General features: G+C 36.3%; 1 long non-coding RNA gene across 1 annotated transcript in view; it reads left to right on the top strand.

The window, feature by feature from the left end:
* LOC149918067 (uncharacterized) overlaps positions 1–9,770 on the top strand; it is an 80,350-nt gene extending 70,580 nt beyond the window's left edge. Inside the window, exon 3 of the long non-coding RNA XR_016465828.1 lies at positions 9,607–9,770. This is a non-coding gene — a long non-coding RNA (uncharacterized LOC149918067). The remainder of the gene's footprint in view (positions 1–9,606) is intronic.
* The last annotated feature ends 4,659 nt before the right edge of the window (positions 9,771–14,429 follow it).

Raw genomic sequence — 14,429 nt, 5'->3', positions numbered from 1 at the left:
ATGTACGTTCTTCCACTTAGTACTACATGCCCAGACCTGTTTATGTGCAAATGTGCCTCAGATGCAACTGATCAAATACCACCGAGGCAGCATTTAAGGACCTGCATTTACCTTTGGATTCTGTTTGTATTAACAGTTGGCAGCGTAAGCACTTGTTGGCTGTTTTCTCTCTTGCTTGCTCTCTCGCTAGCATCCTCGCTACTCAGCTATTTGGACAGTGATATCTTCCTGAGGGATGCATTTGTTTCCAAAACCAGACCACGCATGACTAAAATAACCCGTTATTCCCCATTAGAACACTCAGTATTTGCTCTTGGGTTTTTACGGAAATCAGAAATTCAGAAATCAATATTTTTGTGATAAATTTAAATACATCAAACTGCCTCCCTAAATGACTGCTCATTTAATTTCAAGTAGATATTTTCTTTCTTTCCAAATTGTGTCAAAATTAATGGGTAAATTTAGAACTTGATTTTAATTTTGCACTATAATTTGTTAGGAAATTAATTATATGAATCCTATTTGCAAAAATCTGCTGTTCATCACATAGAACTTAGCTTTGAACAATGTACTGAGCAGAAGGAAGCTCCCTTAGCCTTGCACTCCAGCCAACCAGAAATTATAAAATCATATTAATAAATCACAAGTAGTGTAATATAGGCAGAGTAGTATGATAATATAGTCAGACAGCTTTTAGTTGTCTCACAGCAACTTACATAAGCCATGAAATATATTTAATACTGCTTTTTTCACCTCTTCTGAGAGTCCATATTTGCATTTCATTCTTTAATAAAATAACTTTATTTTCACTCATGTAGAAGAAAGTGAGCGTGCTTGAATCATGGAAAAAATGCTAATTAAGATAAGATATTTTAAAAATGAACACCAAGACCCATGAAACTACGAATAATAAACCCCTATAATCTAACAGGAATGACTCTTCTGCTCTTTTACAATGCTTTCACTAGATTTCTATAGCCAAGAAACTTGCTGTGTGGAGAAGTCACTTCCCAAAATATAAAGGTATCTACTCTATCTTACTAAGGCAAGCAGAAATCAATCTGAGTGTTTTTTATAACATCTTAACATATGGTAGCTGATGCATTATAAATCCATGGTGCTAGAATAATGAGCAGTAATTTAGTATATTTAGTATTTAGTATATTTCAGTATATTTAGTATTCAATGAGTATAGTTAGTCACGAGGTTTCTTTGGGGTAAAACAATGACTGAACAATACTTTGAAATATGACACCTCTGTTGCTCACATCTTCCTCTGCTCATCTGGACATGGTTGTTGTGGCCTCTTGAGAACCATGCTATATGCAGAAACTGCTGAAATTTAGCTCAGACCAAAAGGAATAACAAAATATTGTATACGTCAGTAGAGTTCCTGCACAAAACCCTCTTTTTAATTTTCAGTATTTATTTTTCCATTTTGTTTTTTACCTATCTGTATTTGTATCTTATAGTATTCTTCATGAAAATGAAAACAAAAATTATCGTGAACCTTCCAATGATAGAAAAATAGATGATAATAATCATACACTGTTCACATCCTTCTTACAAACTGCCATCAGAGATGTCTGTGCATTATGCACTTATTCTATGAAATTACAGTTCTGTACGTATTGCAGTAATAAAACATAGGGGAATCTGCCCTGTATGTTTTAGTTTATTTTTTATGTTGGCATGTATTAGAATATAAAAAAAAAAAAAAAAAGATTTCTTGACTGAAATAAGCCAAACTCTTTGACTACTTTATTGACATTTATGCTTGACAAAGTTCAGGCCTGGGAGCTCTTGCACAGCAAGTTAAAAGGCCAACACCAGCCTCTGACCCAAAAGGAAGCATTTCAATTCAGGCTCAATCAATTGAAAATGCAGGGCAAAATAGGCCTTTAAATGACACAGGCTTCATTACAAGATACACAAATACTTTCCATCAAGCTGAGCTAATTCAGGTTTGCATTTCAGCTGTGTAGGTAGAATAATTATAATTTATTTATGACCTATTAAGCAGATTGTTCCATAGTATAAGAAATCTTAATTTGGACCACTGTTTTTAGATAGGAATCTCGCACTTTTCTTTCATTTCCTGTCATCAAAGGTGCAAAAGAGAAGGCTTTCAGTTTTGTTTTTCTTTGGTTTGTTTTGCTTTTTTTGCCTTGTTGTCTATTGAATGTCAAGAGGCCATACACTCCCATTGTAAAAAAAAAAAAAAAAAAAAAAAAAAAAAGTCAGCTTTTTGAAGTCTTCAGTAAAATTTCTGAATTATAATAAAGGGTTTATTTTTTGAAATGCATAGTTCCCTGATGAAATTCTGATTCCTGAGGGACCTATAATGCCAAACCACCCATAAGGACTGCTATAATACAAGCAAATTTATTGAGGGGGAACTGAGCATAGGGGGAACAGCATTAAATAATGCTTGGGAGGTTAATGTGTGCTCCAGGGCCTCATGAAGAGACAATACTACAAGTAGAAAGTCTTCCTAACTCAATTCCATCCACCCTTCTGGCCCTGCTGCTTCCCTTAAATAGGGCATGCAGTGGCCCTAGACTTTTTGGGTTGCAATGGCATACAGATCACGATCCAAATTAGTTAGCATGGCTACAAATAACATTATAGAGAGGTGGTCATAGGATAAGGAAAATAAGATTTAGAAACATTGGCTTAGAAAAGTATATTAATAAAATGAGGACAATAGTCCAAATGCTGTGCAAAATGGTCCAATGCCAGCATCTTGCATTGATGCATGGTTACTTGGACTCGTTTAATCAACAAAATTATTCCCAGAACAATCACCCTTGGGCAGGAAGAGACAGCAGATTATAGTAAATATGCTGTGAATTACATTAGCTTTTTTTGTTTGTTTGTTTGTTTGTTTGTTTCCCAGTGAAATCATCAATTTAATTTCTTCTATTTCATCTTGACACTGTAATGAATGGCCAGGATTGTGTGTTAACATGGTAGACTTGTCAGCTTTCCATGGGCTGTTTTGTACTTTGTACATACGAGCCTTAGCCACTGCTGAAGATCTGGACAGCAGAGTGCTGTACTGTAACGTGCACATGGACCAGAATTTCCACTTACCTTCTATTAGGTTTGGCCTTAAAGCATCACTTTCACGCTATGAAAATTCAATGTGATGTGATTGAGGCTAGTCAGTTTCTTAGTTGCATGGTTATGCTTGCTTGATTCCTATTCTTTTATTTTATTCAAACATTTTTATCTTAGATTCATAGCACAAATAGATATACAAATCATTTTTGCTTGTGTCCCATGACTTTGCTTTTGCTACTTCACAATCATAAAAATACCTTTCAGAGGGGCATTAAATGAGGTAAATACACATTCATGATCTCCCCACACAGTCATGTTCTTTATCTCTTTCTGTGAGAGAGAAACAGGGCTTGGAATGCGATAGATCTCAGTGCCCCAGCAGCCCTTGTGGAAGCCTCTGTTCTTTCAGATAAATTAGTAAAAGCGATAGGGTGGATCCATCTTATTATGGGAAAGTGTATTATGGCAGATTAATACAGTTAGTCTGAATAACACCATAAAGCTGGGAGATGTGCTTCCCAGGTTCAGGCTAATGGACTGTGAGCCCCAGAGAGAAGTGCAGGACACTTCTTTAGAGGGAAAACTGAAAGAAATGAAGGCTTCCGTTAAGACTGACAGGCTTCCTTATATGAGGGCTGAAGTCTTCTGCAGCTGAAAGTATTTATTTTTTTCAAGGGAAGCTTACTTTCTTTCTAACCTCAGCTTTTTTGACAATTAGGAACTGAAAGCTACTTTTTACTTATTTAAGATGCAAACAAAGAGATAGTGGGTCAAAGCTCACTCCTGTCATAGTATTCTATTTCTTCACTATAGATTTTATTTCTGCATAGATTTGATATTATCTAAACTGATTTGTTTTAACACTGTCATATCATTTTCTAAATGAGTCCTGAGTCCTTCCAGAAGGATATTGACTGTTGACTGTTTTCCTCTAAGGCTTTCAGGTGTGTTTTCAGCAGTGCCTCTAGGGCTTTTTGTTTCTTCTTATAACTCAAAAGAAATCTTGCATGTGCATTCTTTCATTCTTTCTCTTTACATTCATCAAAAATGAACAAAGGACAGCGTGGACAGTGAGTTACAGTCATACATAAATCATATGTCTGTTTCAAGTTATTATTGTGAAAACTACTTTGTCGAGGCCTCTTTTGTATATCAGTACTATGAAAGTCACTGGGGGTACTACAAAGAAGGAGCAACCCTTTGTTGTTGTGACTGTTTGATTATCGTGGCTATGCATGGGAGATTGTGTTCTGATGGCATATATCTCCGGATACTGGGTCACATAAACACGTTCTACCAGATCCCTGTGCAAACATTCATCCCTCTGTAGGATCTGGAAGGTCTCCTTGTAACGGCTAACAACTTCCACTAGCTTCCTGGGGCTCCAGAAATGCTAGTCAGCAGCTCTAGTCTGCAGCACATTTATTACTCTCTGACGTGCTGAAGACAGCCTGTTACAAATAGAACTGCCTAGTGAAAAATGCTGTTCCAGTGTTTTATAATAAAGTGCACCAATTAGATGCATTCATTAGGACAAACTGCTTGTCTTTTCTTATATTAGATCTTTTAAAAGGCACAATGCATTTCATAGCTCGTTCTGCTCTGTATTATTATTAATTGAACAGAGCACATTACAAAGTTTTAATCCAATAACTGTAAATACATAATGAATAATATTTCCTTGGAGGCTGCCGGAGTTGCAGCAATTTCCTCTACAGCTCTGCATACTCAGAGTAAGATGTATGATCATAAACTTGCTCTTCCCTTACCATAGGTTCCCCACAGGTACATCAGGGACACCTTTTCGACAAGGAATGCTGCACGTGCAGTATAAGACAAAAGTATTATTTGTTAAAAAGCAAATCAGGAGCCAAAGCTAAAATGCAGCCTTTCATTTTTTTTCTTGTTGAAAAGGGTCCCATGCACCAGTTCTTCATGTTGTCTTGCAGATCCCTGGATGCCGAAAGGGAAACAATGTTTTAATTTTAGCAGCAGGAGGATTCCTATCTGCAGCATATTATTTATAAAGGGCAAATGGCAAACACTAAATGAAGACAAAAGGAAACATTCTGTTCCTCTCTGGGGGAGAGCAACATTATTGTACAAGGTTGTGATTGAGCATACTAAGATGAATTGAGCTGCTGTTTCTACTGACAAGCACATTATTTTTTGGATTCCTATGTATGCATGAAAGAGCTTGCACTCCCCAATTAAGTTTAATGAAACGAATATGATCTACATCAGAAGGACCCTAATTCTAAACTGCAGGTGATTGTGTAAAAGGTATCTATAGGGCACATGGAAGAGATTCCTGTTTCTATAGTGCATAGTATTTCCCTGTAGGATAAGTACTCGTAGGAACTTGTGCTTGGACATTACTCAAGGTGCTTAGCAGAACTAATCAGCTTGAAGAGAAGAAATATATTAATACAGTATTTGACCACTAATGTAGTCCTCTAACTTTGATTTCTGAACTATTTTCTGGCCATTCAGCATGAAGGTCCCTTTACATATCCATGTATCTGTATTTGTTAACCTACTGAAAGTTACTGGAAAATGAATTATTTTCAGAAATTCAAATTTAATGAATGAGATCTGGTTTTCATAGGATGTAGGCCTAGACATCCAAATACTTGGTGTCATAGTATTCTTTTACCAAGACCTGATCCTGTGACATTTCAAAACAATAAGAGAATTTTGAGAGGAGTTCTGTGTCTGTTTCCTTTTTCCTTGAAAATATTTCGCAGCTTTGAAGATTCTAGAAGAGTCGGATTGTAGTGAAATGAAGCATTAAGATATATATGAAGTGGTTAAGAATAAGAAAAAGGAAAAATATTAAAATGTAGTAGCTACTGAGAAGCTGAAAGCCTTGGAACTGTTTTTCAAAACTAACAACAAATCTTACATTTGCTATTCATTGGCTTTCATATCACTAATGCATTACGTTGCTAAGCACTGCTAGGACTCTGTAGATATCTAGGATTATTATGGTTTCATTCTTCATTTTCTATCACTTCATCATCTTTCTATTAACTATATGCTGATGAATCTGCAGAAACACAGTGCTATAACACATACCTTGAAGCAGGGACAGTAAAGTAAGTGCTGTACTTTTTCTAAATAAAGTACTTCTTGAAAGTTTTGAAAACAAAAATTACAGGGATGTGTGCTTTTATCTGGCACAGTAAGATCAAATATTTATTCCCTTAGATTAAAATGGTTTCAGTCTTTACCTAAGCCAAGAAGGAGAATTCATAAATTTTATGACTCTGAAGGTTTCATTGCTGAGGGCATATTCCATAAAATTGTTTCTCTTGGTATAACTAAGTGTGGTTTAGACCAAAATGTATCATTGAAAAGAAGTGGCTGAAGATTAAATTTAGACATCTAAATACTAATAGTCTGATGCAATAACAAGCCTCTGTATTATGTCACATCAGCAGATATTTTAAAAAATAAATAAAAAGGAAGCACCTGAGATTATAGAAATAAGTTCTGCTCTTCAGAGCCAACCCACAGATTTTCTTGTAGTGAGAAGGAGAAATGAAACTTGGAAACTTAATAATTCAAGCTGGAATATAAAAATATCAACATTGAGCATCTGAACCAATGAATGAAATGAAATGCTTGAATAAAATCTCTCAAATATGGAAAAAAAGTTCTTAAGCCTGACTGCCATAGTTCAGGTAAAAATTCATTCATGTCTTTCTAAGATATGTCCTCCTTTCTCCAGAGTCATCTTTCCTCAGCATTACATGTTGATGAAACTGTTCCAAGGGTTGTTTTTGTTTGTTTGTTTGTGTTTGTTCTTTTTTTTTTTTTTTGTTAATACACAGTAAAAATATTTAAAATGCAAAAATTATCTTACATTGAACATCAAATCTGTTCTAATTAAGACACAATATGATTCAAGGCTCATATAATGTTCTGCCATGCCTTGGTTGTTTTAAAAATATTTAAATATTCTATTTAAGTTTTTCATGGTATTTAAAGTAGGTTGTAACACACAGAAAGTTTCCAACAGGAAGATCCAAAATTATGAAAAGAACTTCTCAGTTGGTGATTTCTTTAACAGCAACAAAAAATATGACTTATAAGTGACTCCTCATCTTACACTAAACAACTCCTTAGTATCTCCTTCCTTCCTTCCTTCCTTCCTTCCTTCCTTCCTTCCTTCCTTCCTTCCTTCCTTCCTTCCTTCCTTCCTTCCTTCCTTCCTTCCTTCCTTCCTTCCTTCCTTCCTTCCTTCCTTCCTTCCTTCCTTCCTTCCTTCCTTTCCTTCCTTCCTTCCTTCCATCCATCCATCCATCCATCCATCCATCCAATTCCATGGGCTATTGATGGAATATGATTCTTGGTCATTGAAAGTAGTGTCTAATGACTTTATCTTTTTACCTACAAAATCGAAAGAAATTTTTTTAAAAATCTGAAACATTTCATGGATGGTTTAAAGTTTATTAAAGAAGAGATTCTTAAAATCCAGATTGCACTTATTTCACAATTATTTGTGTGTAAGTTTCAAATTGAGTGTAACACACTTTTCTCCATCTGACTGTTCAGTGCATTGAACACTTAACTCTCTTCAGCAATTTTGAAAATCTTAATTTGTAGCAATTATGGTAAGAGCCACTACTTGACAGAAAGAAATAAGAGTTAGTTAAGTTAAAGAAATGTACCTAAAGTCCTTTTAGAATAATGAGTACACCCAAATAAAAAGGGAGCTCTTGCCAGAATTCTTCAAACCCCTTTTTCAATTTGCATATTAAATTGTACATCTACCAATTCTGTTAATTCAGCAAAATAAGAACTTCTTCTAAAAGTAATTGCATTATTAGTCTATCTTGGCAGTAATGATCCTAAGATGAAGGTAGCAAGTAATCATAATTCTAGCAGTGTCTTTTTTTTTGTAATAATTACTTATAAAATTCTGTTGTACCTTTTCTACTCTGAGAACTTTCCTCTCATCTTTTGCACTGTGCCATATTGAAGCCAAAAGGCAGATTTCTCAGAATTCTTTTTGTTAATACTTGTTCAGCATGTCTGAAGCCAATATTTTCACACATTTTCAGTTGCAAATTACTTTAATGGGCATTATTTTCATTTTCTTTAAACTTTTCCACTAGTTCTTCTGCTTTATGCAATATGAAAATTAAAATAATACTCTTCTCTATAAAAGCTTTAACTAATTAAGACAAGAGGAACATTGGGGAAGAAATAATAAAACTATGACCTAAGAAACAAGAAAAAAGCAGCTACCTCTCCCTAGCTGTAGCTCTCACAGAAATAACAGTTTTTCAGAATCTGATAAACATGAGTAGCATAGTAGTTTCCAACTAACTTTCCAGAAGTTTTTTCTTGGTCTTCATTCTAGGTTTCTTTTCACATTGGTCAAGTAATGGATACTAATTTTTGTTAATATTATAATATTCCCTGTTATCTCCTTACCACCTATGAAAGAAAAATTATGTTAGGTTTTATACTGACCACCTCTATCAATAAAAATAAGTTAGATTATCGTGGGTATGAATTTAGGTGAAAATTTTTGTAGCCAGTCCTAGGAAAATGAAGCCTATTATAATCTTTCAACAGATTTTCGGCTGTTGCTTATTGTATATGTTGACCAGAGGCTAGTAAAAGCAGTTCTTGGTCATAGATCTTATATGTTTAAACTGAAATAAAATGTCCCCTGTACACTTTCTTTTTTTATCAGCTAAAAAAATGCTGAACTTGTGTAAATATAGAAAAAAAAAAAACCAAAACAAACAAACAAACAAAAAAGAAAATAGAAGGAAAAATGTTCAAGCTGCTCCAGTGGATACAATGAGGCAGTAAAAAGGAATTCCTTTTCATCCCGTTAGTTTGATTTCTTACCATACATTGTTGAATTTTAAGAGTAATTCCCTGGTCTACAAAGAAAAGATGTGCCACTATAATTTAGAATGCCAACTCATTTTTTATTTTAAAACAAATTAGAACCACAAGAAAGGTAGAGAGATCAATGTCAACACTGTATTATTATTTGTATTTTCCGTACCTGTCATTAGGATCATTTATTTACTCTGGGTCATGCAAGCATAAAACAGTAATTGCTTTCTTTTGTTTAGATACGTCATTCAATTTACAACTACAGAAATTAGAGAATTTAACAGAGATTTTTAAAAAGGAAATTATATAGTTTACAATTTTTCTCTTTTTAATTCTAGAAATGTCATACTACTAGCTTCAGGTTTTTACCTAACATGCCTTCATTTAGTACCTGTCAGTACATACGACACACTGATTGAAATGCTGCTTTGTCCTGTACTGTCTTCTTTCACCTTTTGAATTTTTACAAATACTGAATTCACAGAAAAATTCTGATTTAATGTTTTTAATGGTGTTGGAGATGGAAATGTTTTCCATGCACATGCACAAGCTATCTAGTATCAAACAGAGTAATATTTTTATGTTTTATAATTAAGTTTTATGTTTTTTATTATTATTGTTCTTGTCTTATTTTTTCCTAAACAAACAGTATATACTCTGCTTTCACTACCCTAGGGAATATTAACTTAAAGGGTTGCACTGAAATCTGAGGGAAGCAGGAGAGTGGGCAGAAGAGCTATTGAAAGGGAAATAGAAGATGACTTGTGAAAAACAAAACCAGTATTAAAGGTAACTGTTCTTCAATGAGCAGTGTTGTGGAGGCAGCACTGGTCATCTCGGTAGTCTAAAATAAGCAAAATTTTTAAGCAGTACTGAACATTACTGAGAGTACTTATATAGTCTTGACTAGCTACAAGAATCATTTAATAGAATCAGTCTTTTTTTTTTTTTTTTTTTTTTTTTGTTCCACAGCACCCATAAGCTAAATGTTTGCAAATGGCATCTTGGGACTGCCAGAAACAGATTCACATTGACCTCAATATGTCACCAGAAAGGCTTTCTGGCAATTCTTTTGTTTCCCATATGGCATCGTATTGTATTGGAAGCACAAGTGTTCACTTCTTTAGTCAAGCAAACCACTCATTTTTATTGTTACAAAGGATTTATTCATGTCACAATTATTTACAAAGAAAGTAGTATTTATTCTACATCAAATAGTCCAATGAAACAAACTTCTAGTTTCATGAGCTATAGTTAGATTGGAAAGCCGAATTAGACAAGATCAAACTAATCCTGTCATGTAAAATAGATGTTAATTGCATTTATTCGGCTGAGTCATTAAGGTATTGGAGAATCCTCCAGTCAGAATTTGTGGATTAGCATGGCTGACTCCCAAAGATATAGCAGTTATATGAAAACTACATGTATATATGGATGTGCGTTTATATATGTTTTGGAGTGTGCTTTTGGTTCCTGTAGTTATGATCACTGATATGACTGATGGTTCAAAAAAGTATGCCAGAAAAATGAGAAGGGAGGAGTAGTGGAAAAAGATCAGTTAAGAGCAAATTGTGAACATCATTAATAAAACTAAAATTCTGAAGTCTTTCATTAGAGGAATTCAACTTCTGTTTGTACTATTTTGAAATATCAACATCTCACTGACATTTTAAATTTTTCTAAATTTGTGGTTTTGTTTACAATCATTCTTAAGGAAAAAAAAAAAAAAGGTAAAATGATTGAAATTTTATGATATAATTATATGAATATTACATATTCATATTTCACCCAGATAGTACTACTAAAAAAAGAAAATATTCACTAGTTTACTTCAAACTATTTTTACATACTAGATATTCTTAGATTGACCACTGCAGTTTTCCCTATATTGCTTTTATACTGATGCAAGAGTAAAGAAGTTGCTCACTGATGTAAATTGGAGAACTTTCATGAAGTGAAGCTCTATCTGAGTTAAATTTTCAGACAAAATTTTACAGTAAAGTTTTCAGAAATAGTACACAGTATGCTGTTAGGAGAAGCCAGTATCGATACTGTGTTTGAACAGAATTTAGAATTGTAAATTCATATTATTCTTTTTTCATTTTCACAGTCAGGTTAGTTGATGAAGTCTAAAAATTAGTTAAAATTTGGAAAGGAACCTCTCATGTTTGAGAGTGCTATGGTAATACCAAAGATGATCAAAACAAAGTTTTGGCATGTCAATAATGAACAGTTAAATCACAAAAGTATCACAAGTTATTAAATATTTCTAATTAAATGACAACTGGTGAACACCAGATAATTTGAGGGGAATACAAACAGTATTTTTACAAGTATTGTTCGAGTTTGTCAGCTGTGTGAAACCCCTCTAACTGTTGACTCTAGATTTCTTTGTTGCAATATTTATAAACCTCCTCTCATGTGTCTTTTAAGAAAATATGAATTAGCCAAATAATGAAGCTAAAATTGTAATCTGTTTGATAGTTGCTTGAATAGAAAATCAAAAACTTGCTGTTTTCCAGCAGTCTTCTGGAGACTGCCTTCTTTTACCAAAAGGTACTCATTTTATTACTTGTAAAGATAAAGACTAATTAAACGCTACACAGCCTTTCAGTAATTCAAAAGCTCTACTAATGAGGAGTCCTATTCTGTTACAGAAGTTACAACACAGGCAGGTCTGAGGAATGAGCTCAGCCCCTAGGAAGAGCTGCAAATGCACAAACACCATTCTGGCTGCTGCCATCTCCTTTTGCTCTTGCGCTCATATGCTGAGGTGTTCTGGTGCATCTTGTGTAAGAAATGCACAGCTCCTCTGGGCAACCTCCAGTGCCTTGCCACCCTCTGAGTAAAGAATTTCCTCCTAATATCTAATCGACATCTTCCCTCTTTTACTTTAAAACCATTGTCCCATCACTGTCTTCCCATGTAGAAAGTGAGTCTCCCTCTTTTTTTATAGTTCTCTTTAGGTACTGAAAGACTGGAATGAGGTCTCCCCTGAGCCTTCTCTTCTAGAGGCTGAAGAAGCCCAGCTCCCTTATTTTTTTTTACAGAAAGATGTGATTACAAGCAGATACAATTGTGTGCACACCACATTGCACAAATGTGCATTAGGTTGTATATATGTCTACATGTGTGTATATCATAGAATCATAAAATCATAGAATCACCAAATTGGAAATGACCTCTAACGATCATCCAGTCCAGCCATCCACCTATTACCAATATTCCCAACTAAACCATGTCCCTCAGTACATCTAAACATTTCTTGAACATCTGCAGGCACAGTGACTGTACCATCTCCTTGGACAGCCTGTTCCAGCACCTGAGAACTCTCTCAGAGAAGATGTATTTCATAACGTCCATCCTGAATCTCCCCTGGTGCAACTTGAGGCCATTCCTTTAGTCCTATTATGTGTTATGTGGAAGAAGAGGCTGACCACATTTCACCACAACCTCCCTTCAGGTAGTTGTAAAAAAGCAATAAGGTCACCCTGGGTCACCCCTGAGCCTCATCTTCTCCAGACTGAACAATCCCAGCTCCCTCAGCCATTCCTTATAAGGCTTGTGCTCCAGCTTTGCTGCCCTTCTCTGAATATGTTCCAGGGCCTCAATGTCTTTCTTGCAGTGAGGGGTTTACAGAGGGATGATTACTTCCCTGGTCCAACAGGCAACACTATTTCTGCTACAAGCCAGGATGCCATTGGCCTTCTTGTCCACCATGGCACACTGCAGGCTCATGTTCAGCTGAGCACTGACCAATATCCCCAAGTACTTTTCTACTACACAGTCTTCCAGCTCCTCTGTCCCAAACCTGTAGTGTTGCCCTGTAGGGTTGTGTGAGAATCCTTCTTTTTTTTTTTTTTTTTTTTTTTTGGCTCAAGCTTGCTTTCTGAGGTATTTCTTGTGATAAGGGAGATGGGTGTAGTAGTGTGACAATCAACATCACTGTGTGGACAATTTTAGCTGTTTGCCTTTGGAAGATAGTGCTCAGAACTGTTTACTGGCGGAAGATCTAGCCTGTGACCCAATAACTCCAGTTTGCTTTGGGAAACTGGGGGATGATGCCATTGTGTCCTGTGAAAGCAAGATACAAGTTGGTGCCTCCCTGCTCCCTCTTATCTGCTGGCAAGGTCAGGAAGATAGGAACAAAGGAGTTTCCACTGAGATCGCAATGCCAGAAGCTGCCACTCCAAGGAGAGATGACTCAACCACTTTGGATTTGAGTTGTCACTCCAAAGACAGCTGACTCGACCACTTTGGAACCATTGAAAAAGGACTGTCATCGCCATGGTCACTGTCGTCATCAACAGAACAACAATGCCTGACGACCCACCACTACTGAAGATCAATGGATGAACTACGAACCACGCTAGACCCATGGTGGTGACTATCTCCCTCTTGCTTCCTATAAAGACTCCTTGCTTCTTCTTTCCTATCTTTTCTATCGTCCTCCTTCCCTTCCCCATTACCCTAATTCATAATAGCATCCGCCCTCCCCTTCCCCATTTCCCTAATTAAGATTTGTAATAAACCGGCTGGATCAACATTTGAACCGTTGTTTCTTAATCTCATGCTGGGCATACAGATGTTAAAAGAACCTCCTCTCCCTCCTATAAATTGGACTGAGACATGTTGTTGTGGCCGAAGTGCAGGACCTGGACTTGCTCTTGTTGAACTTCATCCCCTTGGACTCAGCCCAGCTATTCAACCTCTCCAGATCCTTCTGTAGGGCCTTCCTATCCCCAGGCAGATCAGCACTTCCTGCTATCTTGGTTTCATCTTAAAACTTACTGAGTTTGCACTCATTGCTGTCATCCAGGTCATCAATAAAGATATTGAACAAGACAGACCCCAATACCGAACCCTTGGGAACACCACATGTGACTGATCACCTGGATGTGACTGTTCACCACCACTCTCTGGGCCTGGTCCTCCAGCCAGTTCATTATCCACCAAAGACTGTATCGGTCCAAGCCATGGGCTGCCAGCTTCTCCAGGAGAATACTGTGGGAGACAGTGTCGAAGGCTGTGCTGAAGTCTAGGTAGACTACATCAACAGTCTTTCCCTCCTCCATCAGGTGGGTCACTAGATCATAGAAGGAGATCAGGTTGGTGAAACAGCATCTGCCTTTCATGAACCCACTGGCTTCATGAACATCCCCTGGTTGTCCTGCACTTGCTGTGTGATCTCTCTCAAGACAATCTACTCCATAACCTTACCTGGTACCAAGGTCAGGTTGACAGGCCTGTAGTTCTCCAAATCCTCTTTATGGCCCTTTTTGTAGACAGGAGTCACGTTGGCAAGCCTCCAATCCTCTGCAACCTCTCCAGTTGGCCAAGAATGCTGATAGATGATGGAAAGTGGCTTGGTTACCCTCAGGAAGATCCTATCTGGTAACTTAGACTTGCGGCAGTCCAGGTGGAATAGTAGGTCTCTAACTGCTTCCAACTGAATTGTGGGTTGTTTATTTTGCTCCCCATCTGAGACTTCCAGGTCA

Source organism: Phasianus colchicus, chromosome 4 (genome assembly GCF_987193195.1).
Source record: "Phasianus colchicus chromosome 4, bPhaCol1.hap1.1, whole genome shotgun sequence".
Lineage (NCBI taxonomy): Eukaryota > Metazoa > Chordata > Aves > Galliformes > Phasianidae > Phasianus > Phasianus colchicus.
This window is presented reverse-complemented; position numbering and strand designations above follow the sequence as displayed.